General features: G+C 41.3%; 1 pseudogene; it reads right to left on the reverse strand.

The window, feature by feature from the left end:
* Positions 1-23,678, reverse strand: part of LOC135200676 (RRP12-like protein) — a 192,522-nt pseudogene extending 168,844 nt beyond the window's left edge.
* Positions 23,679-24,067: the final 389 nt, after the last annotated feature.

The raw sequence follows: 24,067 nt of genomic DNA on the forward strand, positions 1-24,067 counted from the left end.
AAAAGTTGCTGCCGTCGATCGAGACCGATTTCGTACGGACTTTTTGCAATCCTGTAACGAACCTCTAGAGGATCGTTACATTCTACGCCTGTTGTTATAATAGGCTCTTTCTCGTAAACTCGAGCAGGGACCGAGAGAAGATACTTCTTAAGATATGAGAGAGCTGTGGAATATCAGAGTTGATGTGGACCACTGGTTCCAAAAACTCGTTTCGAGGACTGGAGGGACGACCGAATTGCATTTACTTCTTTCAGATTAAGATCCATGGACATCTGAAACACTATCCAGATGTCCGGCACCTTCTTTCTATCATGACGCACTGAGAGATGTTCAGAATAATTCCTAGATCTAGAATAATATTTCAGTTTTCCCGGTATGGAGGAAAAAACTGTGGTCTGAATTGCAGTCTGTTCGGGGAAACAAACTTCTTCAGGAAGGAAATGGTCCCCAGCAAGCTCATCCATTCCCTCCCGAGTAAGCTTACTTCCCTATAAGGCTGCGCTTTGCCTAAGCAGGAGAGCATATAAAAGTGCAATGTTGCGGTAGACTCGTAGTTCTATACCGTGCGTAACGAGCACCGAAAGGATTGAGATAACTCTGTTGAACATAGTAAGGCAAAACGAATGCAACGTTTATTCATTCACGTAAGAAATCCCCTCAATCTTAGGCTAAAGTCCGTGATTGTAGGACAGAGATACAGTTAGTCAGTCAATCCGCAGGAGAGATGTAAACCGCCGCACAGAGATACGGTTAGTCAGTCAAATCCCGCAGGAGAGAGAGAGTACCTTTTTTACCGCGCATGACAGCGCACGATCTGTTACTGGCTCGGTTGGAACTTGGACAGTCAGACACAGCAGCAGCCAGCAGCTTACGAACGTCGTTCTCTTAACTTTATTGTCGGGTTGCCATCTACCCTATTCTACGAAGAAATAGGTCCGTTATTTTTTGAGCAAAAAGAGACTCTCAAGCTGGTATATTTAGCGAAACAGAAAACGCTAAATACATAGATGCGTTTGTGTCGTCAGAACACTACCATACAACGGTAAAAGATAAATCGGAAACTCCTGAAGGCTGCAGGGAGTAACGATTAAATGTCCTTAAAATAATGGACAATAGACCTCTCGGTTGCCATCGAAGAGGTAACTACAGCAAGCGTGTATGACTTGAACCAACCAGTAGAAAAATAACGCAAGGCAAAATATTTTATTATATCACAATAAAGTTTGGTTCATACTTACCTGGCAAGACATATATATAGCTGAATTCGGAAATACAGCTACATATATCTGACAGGCAAGTTTTCATGACAAAACTTAGAGAATCGAAGCAGACAGCTCAAGCGTTCTATGTTATTGGACATAAGCGTTCATTGACGTAGTCTACAAGTCTATTTCTTTTACGAGTCTGCGAATGACGAATGAGAGCTCTTCCGAATCTTGTCAATAAGAGCTTATTCGCTTACGCAATATCAAGTAAAGAGATGTTTGTCAATGAGAACTAACCCATTTACGGGACAAAAGAGATTTTTGCAATGAGGGGATACCCACTTATTGACAAACGATGTATATTTGTCAATGAGTCACTGAATTGACAAAACAAAAAGTATCCAGGAAAGTCAGAGCAGTTTTATTTTTCCGCATTCCCGTCCCTCAAACGAGAAAGGGGCAAGAATCCTGTTAAGAGACAGGGCTTACGGCAGGTAGAACGACGATGCTTCAATTCGGCAGCGTAGTCCCGACTAGAAACTAACAAAATCTATCATATGAAAAACCCTCAGATGGGCTAAAAAGCTTGCAAAATTATCCTGGGAAGAGGAAGAAACTCTCCAACCAGCTTCTCTCCCGTATCACAACTAATGCCTGCTAAAGCTTAAAATTTATTGGCAGTATGGCAAAGGTGGCAAAGGAAGTCCCTGTCTTGCGCTTTCCTGAAAAGCGTCCTTTTGATGAATGCCTTTGCAAGAATCCTACTGAACGTCGCCGAGACGTCGAGCCTTTACATAACCCGTACCTGCCTCCTTATCGCAAAGTCTTGACTGCGGTAGAGAAAACGAGATCTTCCCTTGAGCTTTCCTTAACTCCATCCACCTTTGCGAAAAGCAATATAATTATTGACAGAGACCTCTTGAATTCACGAAACCCGAGGTCTTGCTGGGTTTCGAAGACGAAGTTGTCTGTTCACTTTAAGCTTCCTCCGAAGCGCACTGCTTACTTCACATTCTTGAGGCTCAAATCTTAAACAGGAGCTTGAAGTCTGAAGAGGGTTCAACAGAAAACGTTGCAGCCAGGAGACAAACCTGGGTGTGCGCTGGCGCGCGCATCAGCGTCCATTTTGCTTTGAGGACGCTCGGCGTCCTGGCGCGCGCCTTGGCGTCCACGGCGAGGACGCCCTCGGCGTCCACTGGCGCGCACCTGGCGTCCATCCGAGCGTCCCGTTCAAGCCGAGCGTCAAAAGAAGCGTGCAGAAAATCGTCACGCTCCTGACCGGCGTCAAAAAAACAAGCGAGAGAAACTGCCTTCTTTTTCATATTTTCCTCGGTGGAAAGACGTACACGTGATCGGGCGACGTTTCGCCTTCTTACTTCTCACTGAAATGCATAACGAGAGAGTGAGGGGATGTGAAGCGTCCTCTTCTATAAAGCTTCTATTTAGAGGGCGCGGAGTCCTTCGAGATTCGTGCACGTGCACGATCTTCCGCAGCCTGGGAACGTCAAACAGGTCCCCTACGAAGGGACGCCAGATCGATGTGGGTTTCCCCGTAACCCTCCTTCGGCTTTCGACACTGCCCCTCTCCCTAGTCCTGGGAGTCCGACAGAGGTCCAGGCCTAGAGGGCGTTTATGGGGGCTGGATCCTGACGTTCCCTCCTGACGAGAGAGAGGACTTGAAGCGTCCTCTTCTCTAAAGCTTCTTAGAGGGCGCGAGTCCTTCCGAGAGCTCCAACCCTTGCGCGGGGAGGACGCCTCGGAGGACGAGAAGCAATCCTTCAGGATTCGTGCACGTGCACGAACTTTGGCAGGTCCTGAATTTTCACCCCAATTCAAAAACTGCCGAGCCACGCCAGATCGTCGTGATCAAATTCATTGCGAGGCACGCAATCCCGTGGGGGTTCCTCGTAACCCTCCTTCGGCTTTCGACATGCCCTCTCCCTGTGGTCCTGGGAGTCCGACAGAGGTCTAGACCTAGAGGCGTTATAAGGCCGATCTGACGCACCCTCCACTACTACAACAAGGGGCACTGTCACTGCACTTAGCCACTTCACTATTGCTCTCTAAAGCAAGCACTTTCGATTCTAAGTTACGAAACGAAAGAGTATAAGGAGAAAGGGCAATAACCTCTACAGACACTGTTTTAGGGCCCGAAGGCAACATTACAGGGTTATGAGTAACAATAACAGAAGTAGCACTCTTCACAACAATGAAGGAGAGCGATCACCTCTCGCAGACATATTCATAACCCGTAGGCCATACTATAGGGTTAGGCAAAATAAAGTCTACAGGAAGGTTAGCAGGTTCACTACCCTGACTTTTGTTTACTGATTAATTGCGTACATACGAATCATACTTTTTCCTTACGGAATTAGACATGTTTACTGATTAATTGCGTACATACGAATCATAGTCTTCCTTACGGAATAGACAAAGTCTCACACTCCTTACATGACAAATCTCAACAAAGAAGCAAGACCCAAACCCCTCGTGCATACCAAGTGCGGATCTACCGAAGCTTCGGTAGCCACACCCTATCTTTGCAGACAACACCCTCTGAAACTAGCCTAACTAGATTCAGGATATCTTATGCAAAAATGAATCAAATTCAATCAATTTAAGATAGCGTATGCCTAGCCACAAATCCAAGTAATAAATCAAAAGACAATTAGGATACTTAGCGCAATGAAGTTTCAAAATCCTAAGATGGAGGTACTGAAAACAGGTGTTTTCAGCACCGGCGACAGAAAAATTATGAATAGAAAATGGGAATGGTTCCTGATACCCGCCTCCCAGCGGCGGGAATGGGTACTAACCACCTGGCCGACCACTGCGTGTGTCGGAAGTTTTTTAAATTCTGTCGGACTTCAGAAAATACAGCTATATATATATCTGACAGGTAAGTTTCATGAACAAAACTACATTTTTTTGATCCCTCCTGAGCGCTTGGATCCATCAGATCGAGCGGGTTCCACTGAGCACTTGGATCCTTTGGATCCCACTGAATACTTAGATCCTTTGGATCCCACTGCACGCTTTGATCCCTCAGGATCCACTGACACCATGGATCCCTCTGAACCGCCACTGAACACACAACAACCCTTGGATCCCAATCCGACTCACTGGACAAAAGAGCATGAATACCAAGTTGGATACCTTTCCAACGGCCATCCTTCGAGTCCTGGGATCCTCGCACTACAGGCTCGGATGAGGAGGCAAACTAGCACCTTGATCACTTACACTAACTTATCCATCAACATTTAACTGAATCCCAATCTGGGAAACAGAATTCATAAGCAAATTAAATTTATGATAAAACCTATTCTCTAAACTGGCGACAGTATTGGGATCAGAAAGTTGTGAGTTAGGCACGGGAGAATTAGAAAAAAGCCAGAGGAATGATGATCAGTGAGAAAGCAGTCAGGTGTTGAGAAACCATGAATAGAAGGAGAATTCTGACTCAAGCAGCTGCCATTCTAAGTCTATTCTTCTCTAGCTTCTCCAAATAATTAGTCAGTCTTCCACTTTCCCTGATCCCAGTCTTTACATTCGTCGCATGAAAGAATGGAAGAGCAAGTCTGACCCCTACATTGACTACAAATAGTATGAGAATCATAATTAATAGAAGTCAGTCTGGTATTACAGCCCCTTGCTGCAAACTGGGCACTAGAATACTAGCTTCTGACATATTCACAACAGAAAGACAGTAAGCTAACCAAATTAGCAAAGTGCTACCAAAAACAAGAAAAGAATTCCCGAATACGTCACCAAATCCTGTGGAACCCACCACCATCCGGTGAAATAAAGGAATTACGTACAAAGCAAACCACCAAGCAAGCGACTGTCATCGCTGCGCGGCAGAAAACGAATGACAGTCTTAGCTGTGTTGTACCTTTACTTCGCCGGGAAGGGGGCAGGGCCAGTTACCTTCGCTAAACAAAAGAATCGCTGCCGCAAATTGCATTGTAAACTGCCGTGAAGTAGAAAATTATAGCTATGTAGTTACTTGGTAAGTTACTTATACAAAATATCATAATTCTAACATGCATTTCAAGGACAGTTTCACACACTGCTGAATAGCTAAAATGTGAAACATTAGTTGGTCTTAGATATAAATTTCAATTGAAATACATGAAACGCCACAAGAAATCATTCTTCTGTCACTTCAAAAATACAGATGTATCACACACACCTTTCAAAAGCAGGAATTGTACACTGTGTGAAGGCGGTAGCAAACGTGTTGAAACTTTTGCCAGCACTACGCAAGTCATCCGGATCAATGGAGAGATCCTCCATTTCTTTGCAACACTTGCTTAGCATTATTATGAGCTGCCACTGCTTCCTTGGTCAATCCACTCTCTCCTGATAAAATAAAAATAACCATGAGACACCTACTGTTCACAACCCCCCCCCCCCTACAAAGTGTAAACAATTTAGTTAACCTGGCAGTCAATTTATGAATTTGGTAAAAAAAACCCAAATAATCCATTAGCTATGATATTCACCCTAAGTACTACACAACTGTGAAATCCTATTAACAAATGTCAGCTTTCAAGACTATTTTCCTATATTCAAAACAAGCTCTCATGCAAGATAACACCTCTATATTCCCTTTGTCCCTAACAATATATAGTGGCCCTGTCTTTGTGTGTTTCACATTTCCGTGGTCCACTAGTGGATTTTTGTGGAACAATTACTATTCACTTTTCCATGGAACTTTCACTAATTTGTGGATTTTTTTCTAAGAACCATATCTCTAAAATTATTACTAATTTGCTTTTTTTCGTAGAGCAATACTATTCATTCACTAATTATTGTGTTTGTGACTAAATACTGATTTTTATGGTAAAAATTATTTATGGCATACTTATAATGATATTGCTGTAAAGATTTTTATGATAGAAAATATTGTACAATATTTAAAATACTCACTAATTATTTTCATTTTTTTTCAGTAAAAGTATATGGGAAAATAAAATGAAAATAATTAGCAAATATCTTAAATATATTGTAAAACATGCTGTATCATTAAAACTTTACAGTAATATAACTTCAAATACATCTTAAATTACCCTGTGAGAGAGAGAGAGAGAGAGAGAGAGAGAGAGAAGAGAGAGAGATGAGAGAGAGAGAGAGAGAGAGAGATTACTTACTACCATAAGTACAAAGTAAATTATCTTTATCATAAAAACTTGTTATTAGTCACACACAAATAAGAAAAAAACAATTTATGAATAAACAGTGTTGTTATAATAAAAGAAGTGAATTAATGATAATTTTAAAAAGTTTAATACTTCAATACTATGAGAGAAAATGGTTTCTCTTACGTATACAGCAGAGAGAGTAACTTAATTAGTTGTTAAACATTCTTTAAGACAGATTTATTTATTTTGTATTAAACATTTTATGGATATTTTGCCGTTTACATTAATATTATTATTTCATAATTATTAAATCATTGTTATAAGCATTTTGTGGGGAGCATATACTTAAGAGTAACAGTTGTAAAAGGGTACTAATTTAAGATGTCATAAGATGTTTTGGGTTGATGGTTTGGGGTGTATTTTTGTTTGAAATGATATTAAATTGTTTAGTATGATAAGTTTAGGCTATTTTTTGTTTATCTATCAAATTAAGTAGTGAAATGTTGAAATAGACCCTTATAAGCATTTTCATAAGCATTTTAGTTTATGAGGTACTGGGTATTTAGCAGTTATAAGCCCCTTATTAGCATTTTCAGAGAGGATTTCTGCATTTCCGCGGCAGGTTCCAGAACTATTCCTGCATATAAGTGGGGGAGCACTGTATATGATGTATAATACTGATCCCTGATTAATTACCTGTGAATTTTCTTGTTCACCATATATTTAATATCAAATCAAAGATGGGAATTTTGCAAAAGCTAATATGTGAATTATAATGTCAGCCCACGAAAAATTGGTGTAGTTTCTCAATTCACAGTTCATTATGGAAATATTGCCATATGCAGCAGATTATTTACTTATCAATAAATAATATTTCCTTTCGAAGACGTTATATGTACTTGAAATAAATTAAATTAGAATTAAGTAGATTTATTCAACATATCAAAGATAATTATTTTGCAAAGTAAGGAAAATATATAAACATGAGTCCATGAATTCTAATTTATTCTCAACTAAAGTTTTGTGACAGCATAAGCACTTTGAAGTTGGCATTGCTACCGCTCGAGTCTTGACCCAACATATTGTACTGTACTGGGGTGTCATCAGTTCATTGCCTACTGCCGATAAATAATACATTAAACCTTTCAATATTCTTTAATAGCAAAGTGTAATTAAATCGATTTTGTGCTTTGATCAATAAAATAATTTGCATGACATATTTAATGGGCTTAAATGTGACTTCTGATTTGGGCACCTGATTAGTCTAGGTCTATTTTCAGCAGTATACTCTCTCAGATATGTAATGTGAATTAATATTTAAATCGACAATATCTATATATCAATCTGCTTTATTTGATTATTTCCGTTACAGGAAGTCCCCGGTTACTGGTGGACTCGGTTATCAGTGATCTGGTTTTATTGCACTTGTCTAGCGCCATAAAATCAGTGATTTATGGTGCTGTAACGGGCCGAGTTCTGGTTATCGGCGTTATAAGGCACCAATAACAGAGTTATGGCGCCATAACATACCTAGCACAGGTGCCATAAGCGCCATTATGGAGCCATAAATCGCTGAATTTCGGTTAATGGCGATTTTCGCTTATCGGCACACCTGCCAATAACTGGAGACTACCTATATTCTTTTTTCACTAGCCATGTTTTCATAATTGCTTAACATAATTTACTCAGATCTAGCTATCTCAATTCAAAAAGCAATCATACAGAATCCAACAAAAAACAATTTATTTCTTTTTTTTTTAAATCTAATTCCTTGCATATCATCTTCTTTCATCTGGACACGTTGGAAAGCTGTGGAAGTCAAAGCTGATGAACACATTAAGAAAGGCATACTTTCATAAAAGCTTAATTGGGTTAATCTTTCTGTAGCTATTCATTTCTTCTAAAAAGAAATTCATTAAAATTAGTTTCACATGTATACCTAGACCTAATGCCATAAGCTTATTATAAGTAGCTGAAAGGATAGGAAATATGAAAGGTGACTTTCAGGGAAATGTTCTTTGAAAGCTGCAACAATCATACAGGGTGTAACATGAGTTTATGCAAATATTTTGAGAATGAAAGAAAAAGGATTTTGAGCAGAAAATTTTCTATAAACATATGCATTTTAAGGCTTCGGTTGTTGGTGAGGGGAATTTTAAAATAACCATTATCAAAAGCGGGATTATTTAGGTTGTCGGAGTAGTCTGAGATGTGGGGGGAGCAGTGTTGCTGTAATGGAGGAGGATGGAGGGATTATTTAGGTTTTGAAGAAAAAATTGCATGCATCAACGAATCTGTTTCTCTCCCTATCAGTGGTATTCACTGGACACAAATAAAAATAAGAAAAATTAAAGTAAGCCTAACCGAATCTCCAATCTATCAAAGGTAGGCTTGCTTATTCATTAGCCACCTTTCAAAAGTTTCAAGTGTATTTTTAAAAATCTCTCCCTTTCTATCTAAAGTCTTCATCAGACACCAGTCACAGTCATAGAGGTAGTCATGATTCCTGGTTCCACATTATCATGAGGCGCTAGAATTCCATGTTCACATATGAATGTTGCTCAGCAACATTTACCCAACTGTATTGTCTTGCTTCGAGGAGTTCCACTTCTAGTCCCATTTTCTAAACTTTGCCATTCTCTAAACAGTTTGGTTCATCTATGTTTCTTTTTGGTATATTAAGCTTTCTTGATCTCTCTCTAACAGGAACTTGCATCGAGTGCGGTGCATTAATTGTCTCTCGCTGAGCAGAGGGTGTTTCTTGGACCAATAAATGACACATTGACATGCCATTCCCGTGCACATCATGACATTAAAAACAATAACGTGAGGTCACATGGTTCCCACTGTTTAAGGTATAATTTTTTTTCTCTCTGATAACATTTTTGAGTTTCCAATGTTTTCTGTATAATTTAATAATGGAATTGTTCAACTACCTTCAACTTAATATTGAAATGATAATATAAGGACTATGTTTATTCGATACTACTAGTGAGATGTCTCATATCTACTTAGTAATGTACGTATGATGTTTTTTATTACTTCGTTTCCTTCTCTTTAATTTTGCTAAATGGAAAAGTTTTACGCAATAATATAGTAACATGATGTTCTAAAAATACCAGTGACTGTTTTTAATGTCATTACAAAAGATTTCTTCCATCTTTGAAAAGAAAAATAGATTAATAAGGCATGAATCGTGCATTAGGCAGGTGAACAAAAAATTATGAAAATGCCCATTCTAATTTGTGTGCATGTACAGGAAACAAATTACTTTATTCAGAAAACCTGATGAAGTACTGACACTCCTCTATTTATGAACTAGTTATGTTTTGAACAGTTGTTTGTATCTTGATTTTTCATTAGTCTAATTGATATACTATAAAACCTAATTGCATTAAGCAAATTCTGATAATAATACAGTAAAGTTCAGTTTTAATTTACTATCACGGTTGTTCGTATCTCAGAAAGTCCATAATTAGAGGAGCATCTGTACTGTAAAAGAAACAAAACTTTCTCAAAGTAATGTCCCAAATATGGAAGAGTAACTGAAAACTAAATTTTTCTATTGTGACACTTCTAAGTTAATTTTGTCCTGGGAGAAGATATGGCTATTTTTCATTGTTCGATTCCAAAATACGTACCATTCTTGAAAATATATATCAAATACTCTTAAAAGAACTAAGTCAACTGCAAAAATAGTATATATGTCAATTATGGTGCTATGCGCTACTTACCACACTTATTTTTACTTTTTTAAGAATTCTGCTGGTGCAGTTATATTAATCATAAACTACTGTACAATACTAGTACTTTATGACTTTCATGAATTATCAAAATTATTTATGTATCTATGCACATACCAATGCACAAGTTAATTTAAATTACCAAATTCTAAAACCAAAAATCTATATTATATAATGCATAACCTGATAAGTATTTAAGAAACAATTGAGTAATTCTCACTCACCTTCAATCTTTTGAAAAAATCTTCCCTTTGCAAGTTCACGATGTTTAGAATTTTCAGGATTTGAAACACAGCTCTGACCCTTCTTCCACTTGCGGCCTTTACCATGAGTGCGTTTCAGCTTCATTTTTCTGTAAAGTATAATCTAATGTTACTACCATATTTTTAACTAGTTATAATATGTGGTATAATCAAGCAACAGTTGTCAGCCAGGAAATTACAAGATCCTTTAAAGACAACCATTTCTTCTCTGGTGGTGCAAGTCTGTTCCTCCTTATGACACGACCAGAACTCTCACTCTAGAAACCTTTACTAAAACTGGCAGATATTCCCATAAACAAAACTTCCCAACTGCTATAACTAAAATGACTGAGTCTTTTGTGAGCACTTGTCTACAGATATAACGCACTTATCTAAAGACCCACCATCTCCAACGTAAGAGAAGTTCTAAATTATGAGACAGTTAACACTCTAGTTTCTTATACGGAATAGAAGCAAAATACAGTAGTACTTAAACTTGATAAGGTTCAGCTGAAACAGATTGCCAGCTGTGACATCACATACTGTGGCTGGAAAGTGCTAATGAAAGTACTGTGGAAATTTCACAAGTGATAAAGCACAAGCAAGTGAATGTTAAATGACCATTTTTAACTGCAATTGGTCCCAGTGCCAAGCACAATTCCAGCTAATAGAGGATATAAAGCATTTTTAAGGAAAAGGAATCTTCCATAAAGCAAACTGAAATGATCATTGAAAACAAGGGGGGGGGGGGGGGGGGGGGGGGGGGGGGGGGGGGGGGGGGGGGGGGGGGGGGGGGGGGGTTGGGGGGGGGTAAAATAGACATCATTTGTCCTGGGAGTGTAATAGAAACATTTTGGTAAAACAGTTGAAAGACTATAACCTAGCTGTTTTTGCTTCCAATACTAGGAAGGCTGTGCTGCGAACAAGGTGTCATTTTCTAGCATCTGGTTCAATACTATACATAGTACTCAGTTTGCTAGGAGTTTTATTTTGGTGATAACTAATACTATGTGGAATAGTTTACCTAGTGCAGTCAGTTGTTGTCTTCTGAACTCTGAATATTTAAGCATGGAACAAATTCAATCCTGCTTTTTGGTATATGGTCTCTCTCTCTCTCTCTCTCTCTCTCTCTCTCTCTCTCTCTCTCTCTCTCTCTCTCTCCATCTCTCTCTCTCTCTCTCTCTCTCCCCATAGACTGATTTCCCTTTGAAGCCCTCTTGGGTTTATAGTCAGATGGCTGTCCTTACAGGTTTTCAGGTAAAGATTTAAGGAAAGAAAATAAGAAAACTGATCCAAGGTGAAAGGAGTAATATGTAATAGAATGGGACAATTAAATGAAAAGGGTAAAGAAGACAAATGAAATTAGAAAACAGGTTTTGATGTACCGTGTATTTCGGCGTATAAGTCAACCGGATGATAAGTCGACCCCCCAATTCTGAGTAAATTTTTATGATTTTAACTAATATCGGGTATATAGTCGACCTATAAAATGTGAGGCCAACCATAGGCTCAAAATAAGCAGCAGTGTAAAACGTATCATATAAAATAACCTGAATGTTATTACGGTACATATGTTGCTCTACTTACCATGAGAAATACAGGTAATATACTCGGTATATTAACAAATCTGTGTAATATATAAAAGATGAATTTGGCAAATATGATTAGAAATGACGAAACGAAAGATACGTTACTCGAGTGTAATGTAAACAAACAAAGCGCTAACTAACGCTGCATAAGAGGCCTACGTATATATGTATGTACAAACTGCCACTCAAGTTAATGTTTTGATTGGGTTGTTAAAACGACGTGCCGGTATTTTATTATTATGTTGGAATATTCCTTGACCATTGGTTCTTCAATGGCATAAACTGGCTCATTTGAGTGAAAACGAACCTGCAGTTGATTCACCAGATTCAAACTGGGATCCGTATGATGAAACCGTGAATGATAATTTGTCTGATGAATTGTTTAATGCAAGTGACGATAACTCGAGTAATTTTGAAGGATTTTAAATACATATTTACTATTAAATAATTTTGGGGTTTAAGGGGATTTAAAGTGATAAATAAAGATTTCACACCTAAATGTTTTGAACAATACCCCGGTAAATACAAAACTGTCAGAGTGAACGCATCCTTCTCAAATAGCTACGCAATGTTTACACTTGCTGTGCGATTGGGGTTTCTTCAAGTTACTTTGATTTGTTTCATTTTATTTAAGGTAATGGATGTTCTAATGTATTATTATTGTCGTATTACAGTGTGAAATGTTTTTAATACTGATATATACATACATAGTTACCTCAACAAGGCTGTCATTGTTATTAGCCAACTGTAAAGCCTGGATTCCTGTACCGATATGCCAAAATAATAAGATTAACTTTTTTGTTACCGTTAGATAAGTCGACCCCCTAATTTTGGCATGATTTTTTTGTTTTTTTGGGCTAAAGGGTCGACTTATACGCCGAAATATACGGTAGGTAAAAACCTATTATTGGTAATCTCTGTTAAGTCTCCAAGGATTACCCCTTTCCATGGTCTATCCAGAGCTCCATGGTGACCAGACTAATGTCAAAGAATTCTCTTATCTGGTCTTGTGGCCACGTATTGTCATAATGATAAACATTATAACACATAATAGAGTAAAATGGACTTGGGATAAAAGGACACTTTCTGTTATCTTCTTGAACGTTAATACCCAGTTTATCTACTACGTCAAAACTGCAAGAAGTGTTGGTTATGCACATATGCACCGTCATATTGTTTATAAACGACCAAATTCCAACCAAGATGCCATTCCTTTCTGTTGGTCAATGTAGGATGATCCATCACCCAAATCCCATGTCTTTTCATCAGAGAACGCGAAGGTTTTGAGGACTCAACAGCGACTACCAAAAAATGATATTGTTATGTTACAATAAAGTTTTGTACATACTTACCTGGCAGATATATACTTAGCTATAGACTCTGTTGTCCCCGACAGAAATTCTAATTTCGCAGCACACGCTACAGGTAGGTCAGGTGATCTACCGCCCTGCCGCTGGGTGGCAGGAATAGGAACCATTCCCGTTTTCTAATCAGATTTTCTCTTCCACCTGTCTCCTGAGGGGAGGCTGGGTGGGCCATTTAATTGTATATATCTGCCAGGTAAGTATGTACAAAACTTTATTGTAACATAACAATATCATTTTTGTACATTCAACTTCCCTGTCAGATATATACTTAGCTGATTGGCACCCTTGGTGGTGGATAAGAGACAGCTAAAAAAAAAAAAAAAGACAGGAAGACAACATACGTTGTAGGTAATATATCAAAAACCTTGGTTCCTACCTGTTTTGGCGGAAGACTTCATGGCTACTGCCTAGGAGCCTGCTTTGCCTCAAGAGCCTCAGCGAGGTAGTGACCTCATGCTAAGAGTTCTTGTGGGTCTGTCAATGGGGTCTTATCCGCTTACTCGACAGAGCCTGAGGATCTTTGTCAATGGGGTCACATCCACTTACATGACAAAACACCTTGCCTAATGGCATCATCAAGGAGCACAACACTGATCCCGATCACCCGATCCTAACACCCGGGTTAGTACTGAGATTGAAAGGAGTTATCCCCAACATCCTTTCAAACAACCCTAAAAACTTAACACCAAACTTGTAAAAACAAACTAAACTCATTAAGGATCAGTATCAGCTCCTCGTCCCAGCACAGTATCCGCTGATACATACGGACCAAGAGAGAAGCATCTCTTGTATATCACTCTGACATCCTTCAAGTAATGGGAAGCAAACACAGAGTTGCATCTCCAGTACGTTGCTGCTAAAATATCTTTCATCGACATATTCCTGTTGAAAGATAGAGAGGTTGCAACCGCACGTACCTCATGCACTTTAACCCTCAGCAGTTTCAAGGATTCATCTTGGCACTTCATGTGTGCTTCCGATATCACATTTCTAACAAAGAACGCTAGTGCGTTTTTTTGACATGGGTCTCTTCGGGTCCCTCACAGCACACCAGAGACTCTGACAGCAACCCTGCAGTTGATTCTTCTTTTGAAGATAAAACTTCAGAATTCTGACTGGACAAAGAGACCTTTCTAACTCTCTCCCGACAAGAGGAGAAAGTCCCTTAACTTCAAAACTTCTGGGCCAAGGTCTAGAAGGGTTCTCGTTTTTATCCAGAAACAGAAGTTGGAAAGAGACAACTGCTGAATCTCCTTTAAATCCCACACGAGAATCTAATGCATGCTGTTCACTGACCCTCTTGGCAGTCGCGAGGGCCAAGAGAAAAATGCACTTCCTCGTGATATCTCTAAACAAGGCTTGAGGCTTGATGAGGAGGTTCGAACCTATCTGATGGGGTTACGAACTCTCACTGTAGGTAAGGGTCTGCCGCCACTGTGAACATCGTCTGGGTGGGGCTGATCGACACCTGACAGGAGAGAACCGATACCATCCTCCGACTCATTGCAGTCCTCGTCGAGGTCGAAACCTCTCAGGAGGACAGAAGGAGTATTTATATACGGTGTCCGAAGACACGTAGAAACGCCGCTGTCGCAGTAGAGGAGGTGGAAGTAGCTTGTTCGACCGGCCAGAACTGAGAGAGCCTTCCTGTCCGGAGACGAGAGACTGGTTCAAGACAGAATCGGCAAGCTCCGATCGCGGCAGACCCACCGTCGGTTTGGGTTCCCTCTCAGGCCCCAAAACGACTCGAGCCGAGACGTGGGCTCTGCTGGTGGGAGCGGCAATCCTTCCCCGAGGTCGTTGCGCTGACGAATCAGCGCCATAAACCTCGACAAAGTTCCTCTGGATCTCGGAAGTCATAGCATCTTGCAGAGTAGGACCGTCCAGCCCCTCGAACAGAGCATTCCGAGAAACCTCCCCCTTAAGGAGGAGGAACTGCAATAGACCCTTCTCGGATTCCTCCTGCCACTTGCGCGTACTCCTGGTCGGATCCGAAGATCGTACCTGGTACTTACGGCGTCGTGACGGGATCGTGCAGGGTATGCCCCTCACGATCACCCGACGTACCTCGCTCTTCTGGTGCAAACGAGGAAGTTGCAGGCACGGGAGAGGAAGACATGACGCTCCTCTTTCGCTCGCTGGCCAGAACCAGCGGGCTTGGAGGGCTGCAGGCGATCGCCACTTGCAGGCCTAGTCGAGCCGTTTCCCAGGGAAACGGCTGGACCGAGAACAGCGGCCCCTGATCGTGTGCAGAGGAGCTGCTGCTGGTCCCCCTATCCGCCCGGTCCCTGTGGGAGTGGCGGTCAGGAGACCTGCAGAGACCACTGTCGCGGTGAGACCGGTGCGTGTCCTCGCGGCGCGTCATACCGCTGGTACTAGCCGAGGCTGGCACCATCGATCGGGAGGGGGTAACCTCTTCCAGCCTCAGCTCGTGGCTGGTCAGACAGTCAAGTCTACCAGGTTACCAGCTGGTCGCTGCAAGAGCGGCCGCTGGTCTGCCGAGAGTCACATGAGCGGCTCTCACCAGCTTCTGCTCCGTGCCACGTACTTGGTGCCGAGCAAACTCTGGCGCCAAAATTTGGCTATACGCGCTCTCCCGCGGGAGATCATATACTCGGAAGTTCTCGCGAACGAGAGCCGAGCCGGAACCTGGCGTAGCGGCAACGCCGCAAACACCAGGCGAGGAAATACCGGTGGTAGTTGGTACGCCTCTGGTCCCCGTCTTCTTCTTCCTTGCGGAAGGGGAGACGGGCCCTGTTCCCGAAAGAGCAGGAGGACCGGCAGAAGAACCCCCCCGTCCCACAGGAGTGGAACGAGCCCTTAGAAGTTCCCGAAGGAGCCTTCTTAGGGGGGAAACCCGGGTTACCAGCTGGTCGCTGCAAGAGCGGCCGCTGGCCTGGCGAGAGTCACCTGAGCGGCTCTCACCAGCCTTCTGCTCCGTGCCGCGTCTTGGCGCCGAAACTTGGCTGCACGGTCTCCCGAGGGAGAGCGTACACTCGGGATCTCTCGCGAACGAGAGACCGAGCCGGAACCTGGCGTAGCGGCATCGCCGCTAGCACCAGGCGAGGAAGTACCAGCGCTAACCGGTACTCCTCTGGTCCCCGTCTATCTCTTCCTTACGGAAGGGAAGACGGGCCCCGCTCCCGAAGGAGCAGGAGGACTAGCAGAAGGACCCCCCGTCCCACCCCGGTTCCCGAAGGAGACTTCTTAGGGGGGGGAGGCAGCCTTCTTCTTCTTCTTCGGCTTATAGGCCTTAGAAGTCGAAGGGGAAGAGGCAGCAGCAGACGAAGATGAACACTTTCTCTTCTTCTTCTCTTCTCGTCAGCTCAACGCAGGACAGTCGTCAGGTCCTCCATCCAGGCCGGAGCCGGGGCTATTGCCGAAGCAACACGGCCCGACTGCACCTGTCCGGAAGGACCTGGGACTGGGGAAGATACACCGTGGGCAGGACCAGCATGGACAGGCGCAGGAACGAGGAGCGACAGGTACAGCAACCAGCTCAGGAACAGCGGCAGCGGTAGACCCAGAAGGGACAGCCAAGCCAGCAGCGGGAACCACATCAGCGGCAGGTACGGCAGGCCCAGCCATCGTCTCGTATTAAGGAATCATCGGAGGCAGCCAGCGGGAACCTGGTTACTGGCGGCCGGTCCAGGGGCGAGCTGCTGGAACAGCGGAAGTCTGGGGCAGGTAACACGAAGAACACAAGCGGCGGCGGCATACCCCCCTTCGTACGGCGGCAACCGGCCTAGTAGCGGCAGACGGCGTCACCGACACAGCATGGGGAGTGTAGACCAAGCGGGGGGGAGCAGCATAAGCGCCCGTGGAGTAGTAGTGGAGACCGCCCCAGACCTCGCTAGACGCTACAGCAGCCCGGGGATGCTAGGCACGCCCTGCCGCCGCAGTGGTCCAACCTGTCCAAGGTCGTCTCTCCCCACGGATGTAGCACCTGTGGCAGCATAGATAGATTAGTAAGAGGGGTTCCTCACGCACGGGGGAAGACATGCCCCACCCCGAACGCAAGGAAGACCCCAAAATAAAACAACGAGGAAGCTGAGCGGGGGGCAGGAAAGAAGACGAAGAATCGGATACCAAGGGAGTCGCGGGAGAGCTTTCCGACGACTTCCTGGCAGACCTTCGCTTCCCCTACCCCCGCACAGCAGTGAAAAGTAATATGAAAATGAAACAGAATACTGCAATTTGCGATTCACTTCATAGAACTTAAAGGGGAAAAGATCAATTCCCGGTAAAAGCGGAAACTTGATCCGTAATAATATGATGCTATCATAAAATATATGTGAAAATGAAACAGAATACGTACTGCACTTGCGATTTCACTTTCACAGAAAATAAATCGTAAGGATCAATTCCCGGGTAAGAGCGGAAATTGATCCAAATTAAAATTGATGCAAATAAATAAATGAAAATGAAAAGAATACTGCAATTGCGAATCCACTTTCATTGCATTCTATCATACAAAATAAGCGGCTCGTGCCGAGCGCATCACGCTCTCGGCAACGAACGCACAGGGCAAAAATATAATGAAAAGAGTACTTACATTTCTCAATTACACACTTCCGCCCAAAATACATGACTCGGCGGAGAGCGCGCCCCGCCCTCGGCACCGAGACATAATTCAAGGGTTCAATTCACGAAGAGAGGAAATCGCCGCATCTACGGCGATAGCTCCATGTTGGTTCATAATTAAGTAATGAAAATGAAAGCAGTGTACTTACAGTTTCATTTTCAAGTCAACCAAACTATTAGTAGAAAACACAATATAAACAAAGCATACGACGATGAAGCGGGCAGAGAGCGATGACGAACACGTCCTTCACACCCGCGGCCGAAGCAAAAGTGATTGTTTACCTCCCAGTCGCGCGACAATCAGTTAACTACCGTTCTCCCCTTGTTCGAAACTTACGACCGTTCCAGCTGCCGCTAGCTACTTCCTATTGTTAAAGGACCGATGGTTTGTATTACGTATCGGAACAATTCAACGTTTTGCGTGTAGTCTTACCCAGTTTGGAGGGTGAACACATAGCAAATTGGCAACAGAGAGAGAGAGAGATAGAGAGAGAGAGAGAGAGAGAGAGAGAGAGAGAGAGAGAGAGAGAGAAAGGAAGGCGAAGGAAGAAGGACAGGGGTAGCGGTGGAGGGGGGGGAGAGGGTAGGTGGAGCTTTTTACGCGTGTTCGTATCCATTTCTGGATAATGGAGTTTTTTTGTCTCTTGGTACAAGGACAAAGTGTCGTTATTCTTTACAATTAGTGATTTACGATACCCTTATAAATTTCGTCACTGGGTGGTAATGCACTATAGTAAAATCTCGTTCTGATATGAGTGTTCGTTACAGAAATAGGTATTGCCCAAAAACGTTGCTTTGCACTGTCTCTGAAACCCATAGTAGGTATGCTGCTTAGTTGTCAATCAATTTTTGGTAATCAAGTATTTTTTACAAGCTAGCTATTGAATAAATTTATATTTTTCTCAATCAAAACATATGCCCCTCAATGCTAACTTTCCTCTTTTAACGACTTTCTGGACATTGCAAATTCGGCCCCATAATTTCTTATGGTGCGAACAGAGGTGCAGGGACCGAAAAACGATTGCGTCCACACTACGGTGATAATCCGGCAGTACATCTTCATATAATCCAAAAAGTAAATAATAAAGATATGTATGAGCATTACGATTATACCCAATTACATGAAGAGCTGATAATCTACATGAATAACTGGTAAACTGTTCTGCAAGAAAGTTGAGTAAAGCAATTATTTACAATAGGTACGAAAGTCAAGATGTCGTGAAGTCAGAATACAGGACTTAAAAAACGTTCGTTCCAAAATTCGGAAAATTAATTATTTAAATTTGAGTCAGAATCGAGTTACTTTTTCAATAACAAATATTTTCAAATTAGGGGAAACATCGTACAGGCCAACCCTCATCACGGTAGAACGGGTCTTATTCACTCGATATTTAATTGGTGAAACATGAATACAATTGCAACTCTAAGCATACCATTTAAAAGACTGAAGTTTCGTCAACATATTGTGATATATGAAAGCCCCATACGAACTAAAATAGCATGTGATCTTCGTAAAATATGTTTTCAAGCAGTTTTGAAATCCATATGGCGGCTACGTTTTTCATGGACGGTTCTCATCAGTGACGGACACCATCTTCCCCAGCCTTCCCAGCACTCATTTTGAACAATGTTAGCGTATGTATGTAACGTTTATTGATCTTACTCAAGATTGCAGTTGTAATCAGCACAATAAAACAACATTTTGTTGCCTATATTGTGAAAGTATGAAACTTGTTATTCCGGGGTTATGGTTGGAACTGAATTCAATTCTTACCTTGTAATCGTCGGTTTTGTTTTTTTTTTATCCTTACTGCCATCACAACTGAAACTCCACAGTGCTTATTTGATTGTTATTATACACATTTTGGTCTCAGTTCACTCCACATTGCACTTTAAACCCGTTGCTGTTCCTGGTTTCTAAGCGCGCGCGCCATAAACACAATTACAAACAGCAGACGACGACAGACCGACGAAACTGCAAAGTTTTTATTCCCTAAACACTGTTTACTACTTCGTTATTTAGTTTAAATTTACATTGTATTTAAAAATTTTGATTTAATTCATGTATATTATCCCTTTTTTGCAACCAATTACCGCCCAAAAATACATATTTCTAACATAGATAAAATCAAATGTTTTCTAAACGTTTTCGTACATCGGCTGCCGAAAACCATAGAGGAACGAATACGGAAAAGTGCATAGAGGAACGACTACGTTTTTTTTTTTTTTTTTTGCTTTTTTTTTTTGTTTTTGCTTTTTTTGTTTTTGCTAGCCTTTTTCATTGATTTCAGTCTTTATTAGTATTTTGAATTTCTTAAATAATCGTATGCCAGAAATAAATTTAACCTTTAATGTTTGCATGCTTTAATGTTTGCATGCTAAGAAACTGGCAAAATCATCGTTGCCACATTAGTGGAGGCTTCACACATAACGCCGTTCCATTATCCTGTTAAGCGTTCCTCCCCTGATGAGCTCGCTGCTAACGTACCGTCACGCTTTTTTTTTGTAATCGGGAGGGATCATAGCACTGATGATAGTTTTTCAAAGTTAATATTGATTTTTATGCTTGTTATTCATACTGTAATTAACTGTTGGAAATTCTCTCTCTCTCTCCTCTCTCTCATCTCGTCTCTCTCATCTCTCTCTCTCTCTCTCTCTCTCTCGGAGTCCAGTCCTCGGTCAAAGAAAAAAAAGTCTCTTCATCCCGCAATTGGAAGAAAAGTTTGTATCATCACTGGAGGTTCAGACTAGAGCTCTCATCATCAAATATTGTTATCAATATCACACTCCTCATCTAGTATTTGATTGATCTCACCTAAAGAAATATGCCTCCTCTTTGGACATTCATTGTGAAAGACCGCTAAATCCAATTTGTCTCGATAAACGCCCGAAGCGTATTGAAAGAAAACCAACAGGACAGGCAGTTTTCTAGCATAAGCGACCCACCAGAAAGAGTTTTGCCAGGCTGGAAATAAGTTTCCCATGTGCTGAGAGTGTTACCAATGATGTTCCTACACTTTCTATCTAGTAAACGTATTATTACGGGGCTGACGACTTGACAAGCACAGTTAAAGTCTTGAACGTAATATCCCGTTGAAGGCGCTACCGAGTAGATCGCGTTAAACGTATTATTACGTGGGTGAACGCTTAACAGGTTATAACTGTTTCCATGAATTCTAGTTGTCATAGTAATGCATAATGATAAAATGCTTTAATATTTATGTATATATACTTCCAATACATGCCTAATTTCACCAATTTCAACGTTTTGTGTGTAGTCTTATCCAGTTTGGAGGTCAAACACATACCGATGCAACAAGAGAGAGAGAAAGAGAAAGGAAGGCGGGGAAGGAAACGAAAAGAAGAAAAGGGATGGGGGGGGGGAGGGGGGGTTGGGGAGAGGGTAGTGGAGCTTTATACGCGTTCGTATCCATTTCTGCATAATGGAGTTTTTGTCTCTTGGTACAAGGACAAGTGTCGTTATTCTTTACGAATTAGTGATTCACGTACCCTTATAAATTACGGCACTGGGTGTAATGCACTATAGCAAAATCTCGTTCTGTAAGAGTGTTCGTTACAGAAATAGGTATTGCCCAAAAACCTGCTTGCACTGTCTCTGAAAACCTAGTAGACATGCTGCTTAGTTGTCAATCAAGTTTTTATAATCCAAGTATTTTTTACAAGCTAGCTATTGAATAAATTTTTATTTTTCTCAGTCAAAACATATGCCCCTCAATGCTAACTTTCCTCTTTTAACGACTTTCTGGTCATTGCAAATTCGGCCCCCATAATTTCTTATGGTGCGAAAACAGACAAGATGGCCCATGGACCGAAACGATTGCGTCAAACACTACGGTCGATAATCCGCAGTAAAACAATCTTCATATATCCAAAAAGTAAATAATAAAGATATATAGCGCATTACGATTATAACAATTACATGTATAGCTGATAACAATCTGCATGAATAACTGGTAAAACTGTTCTGCATGAAACAGTTGAGTAAATAGCAATTATTTACAATAGGTACGAAAGTCAATGTTCGTGACGTCAGAATACAGACTTGAAAAGAACGTTTCTAATTCAGAAAAATAATTACTTAAATTTGAGTCAGAGTCGAGTTACTTTTTCAATAACGAATATTTTCAAATTAATCATCATAAATATGTAAAATATTGATGTTTTACTACTTATTTAAAAATTAGCCAAGAGCACGCTTCTCGTCATCTTGCTACCCAACGCTGTTTACGCCTGGCTTGTTGTTGATGAGAAATCGTGTTTCGATTGTTGTGATAAAAGTGCTCCACCGTCTGTGGGTACAAGTGGTGTGCGGATTTATCACAGGAAATGGTTAGTTTATTGACACGCTACTCCGTAAACATCGAGATGGCGTCATCTTCGAAACATTTTTTAGTTGTAAGTAAAATTTCTAAAGCGTTTTGGTGAGATTTCCATGCCGTGGGCGCCATTTTCAGTACCCTCTGTTTAAATCTGTTTAAATCTTAAATTTGGCCTTAATTTCTAACTTTGGGAAAATACTTACTTCGAAAGGAGAGTAGAGGTCTTTAGCTCGTTTCTCACCAACAACAAGTGCGACTGATGCCCTCTCGGGTGTCAGGACGCGTTATAATGTACTTTTCGGAGGGTGGCTTGCACTGATGGTAGCTGGCCTTGCGTGGCCTGCTTTATGTTTTACCCTAATCATAAATATGTAAATATTGATGTTTTACTATTTATTTAAAAAATTATCGAAGAGCTCTTCGTCGTCTTCTTCTCACCAAAAACAGTTGTTTACTAACAAACAAGCCGATGAGAAACCGTTTTCCGATTGTTGTGATGAAGTGCCCCAGCGTCTGTGGTACAAGTGGTGTGCGGATTTATCACAAGAAATGGGTAGTTCATTGACACAAGCGACTCCGCAAACATCGAGATGGCGTCAATCTTCTAAAATATTCAAGCGTAAGTAAAAATTCCGAAAGTGTTTTGGTGAGATTTGCACTGCGTTGGACACCCTTTTCACTACCCTCTGTTTAATGCTTTAAATTTGGCCTTAATTTCTAACTTTGGAGAAAATACTTACTTCGAAAGGAGAGTAGAGGTCTTTAGCTCCGTTTCTCACCAACAAGAAGTCGCGACTGATGCCCATCTCCAGTGTCAGGACGTGTTAGCCTACCTAGGCATAATGTACTTTTTCGGAGGGTGGCATGCATTGATAGTCATTGGCCTGCTGCAGGCCATGCGGTGTTTTACCCTATATTGATCTACCAAAGATAATGTTGGTTAGCCTAGGTACTACCTAGTCTATTGGGGTAGGTACTCTAGCCAAGAGGAGAAAGATGCAAATGCCGTCTTGTCGCCCAGGCCAGGTCTACCTAGCTAGGTACATGGAGTTTAAGTGGTATGGATAAGAGGACTGACAAATGACATCCAAAGCTTTAGGACCAAGGCAGTTCTACCTAAATACCTATTAGCTATAAGGTAGTAGGCTAGGTATTGAAAAGGCGTAGAGCCAATACCCTACCCCCACGGATCGGTTTGTCTTACGAATTCGTACCTACCTAATTTAATCATTTACACTATTCCAACACAGCTTTTTCACGCGATTAGCAAAACTGATAAAACTTTAATAAAATTACTTACCTAGATCACGAAGAATGATCAATATTAAAACTACAACTATCGCCACACGAATAGACAACGACACATGTACGAGACTACGAGAACGACAGAGGTAATCTTCCTTATTGAAATTATAGCCTTTGAAACGGCACCTCTTGTTCTTCAACTTTTCGGTTCTGATTCTGCTTCCTAAGCGCCCAATCCACAGAACAACTTGCGGTCAGACTGTACTATTTACGTAAGATGCAGAACTTTTTAACTTGGTTCTGGTTTTCTTTATATCCTTTCTTACGGCATGTAGGCTGCAGTTTTACTTTATACCATTTCCTTTTCATACTGTTTATTACATTATCTAAAATAGTTCACTTTATACCCTTTCATTTTCATACTGTTTATTACATTATTTAAGATGAGACTGGATTCAAACCGGCTTTTTAAAAACTATTTTAAAGGTCTTCAGCTTTACTTTCTTTAATACCACCTCAAAATGTTTTTAATCCTAATCCTTGCCCATTATCCTTTTTATGCAACAAGAACCCCAAAAAGTTCGAGAAGTTTCTAATTTACCAAATAG

Source organism: Macrobrachium nipponense, chromosome 27 (assembly GCF_015104395.2).
Source record: "Macrobrachium nipponense isolate FS-2020 chromosome 27, ASM1510439v2, whole genome shotgun sequence".
Taxonomy (NCBI): Eukaryota; Metazoa; Arthropoda; class Malacostraca; order Decapoda; family Palaemonidae; genus Macrobrachium; species Macrobrachium nipponense.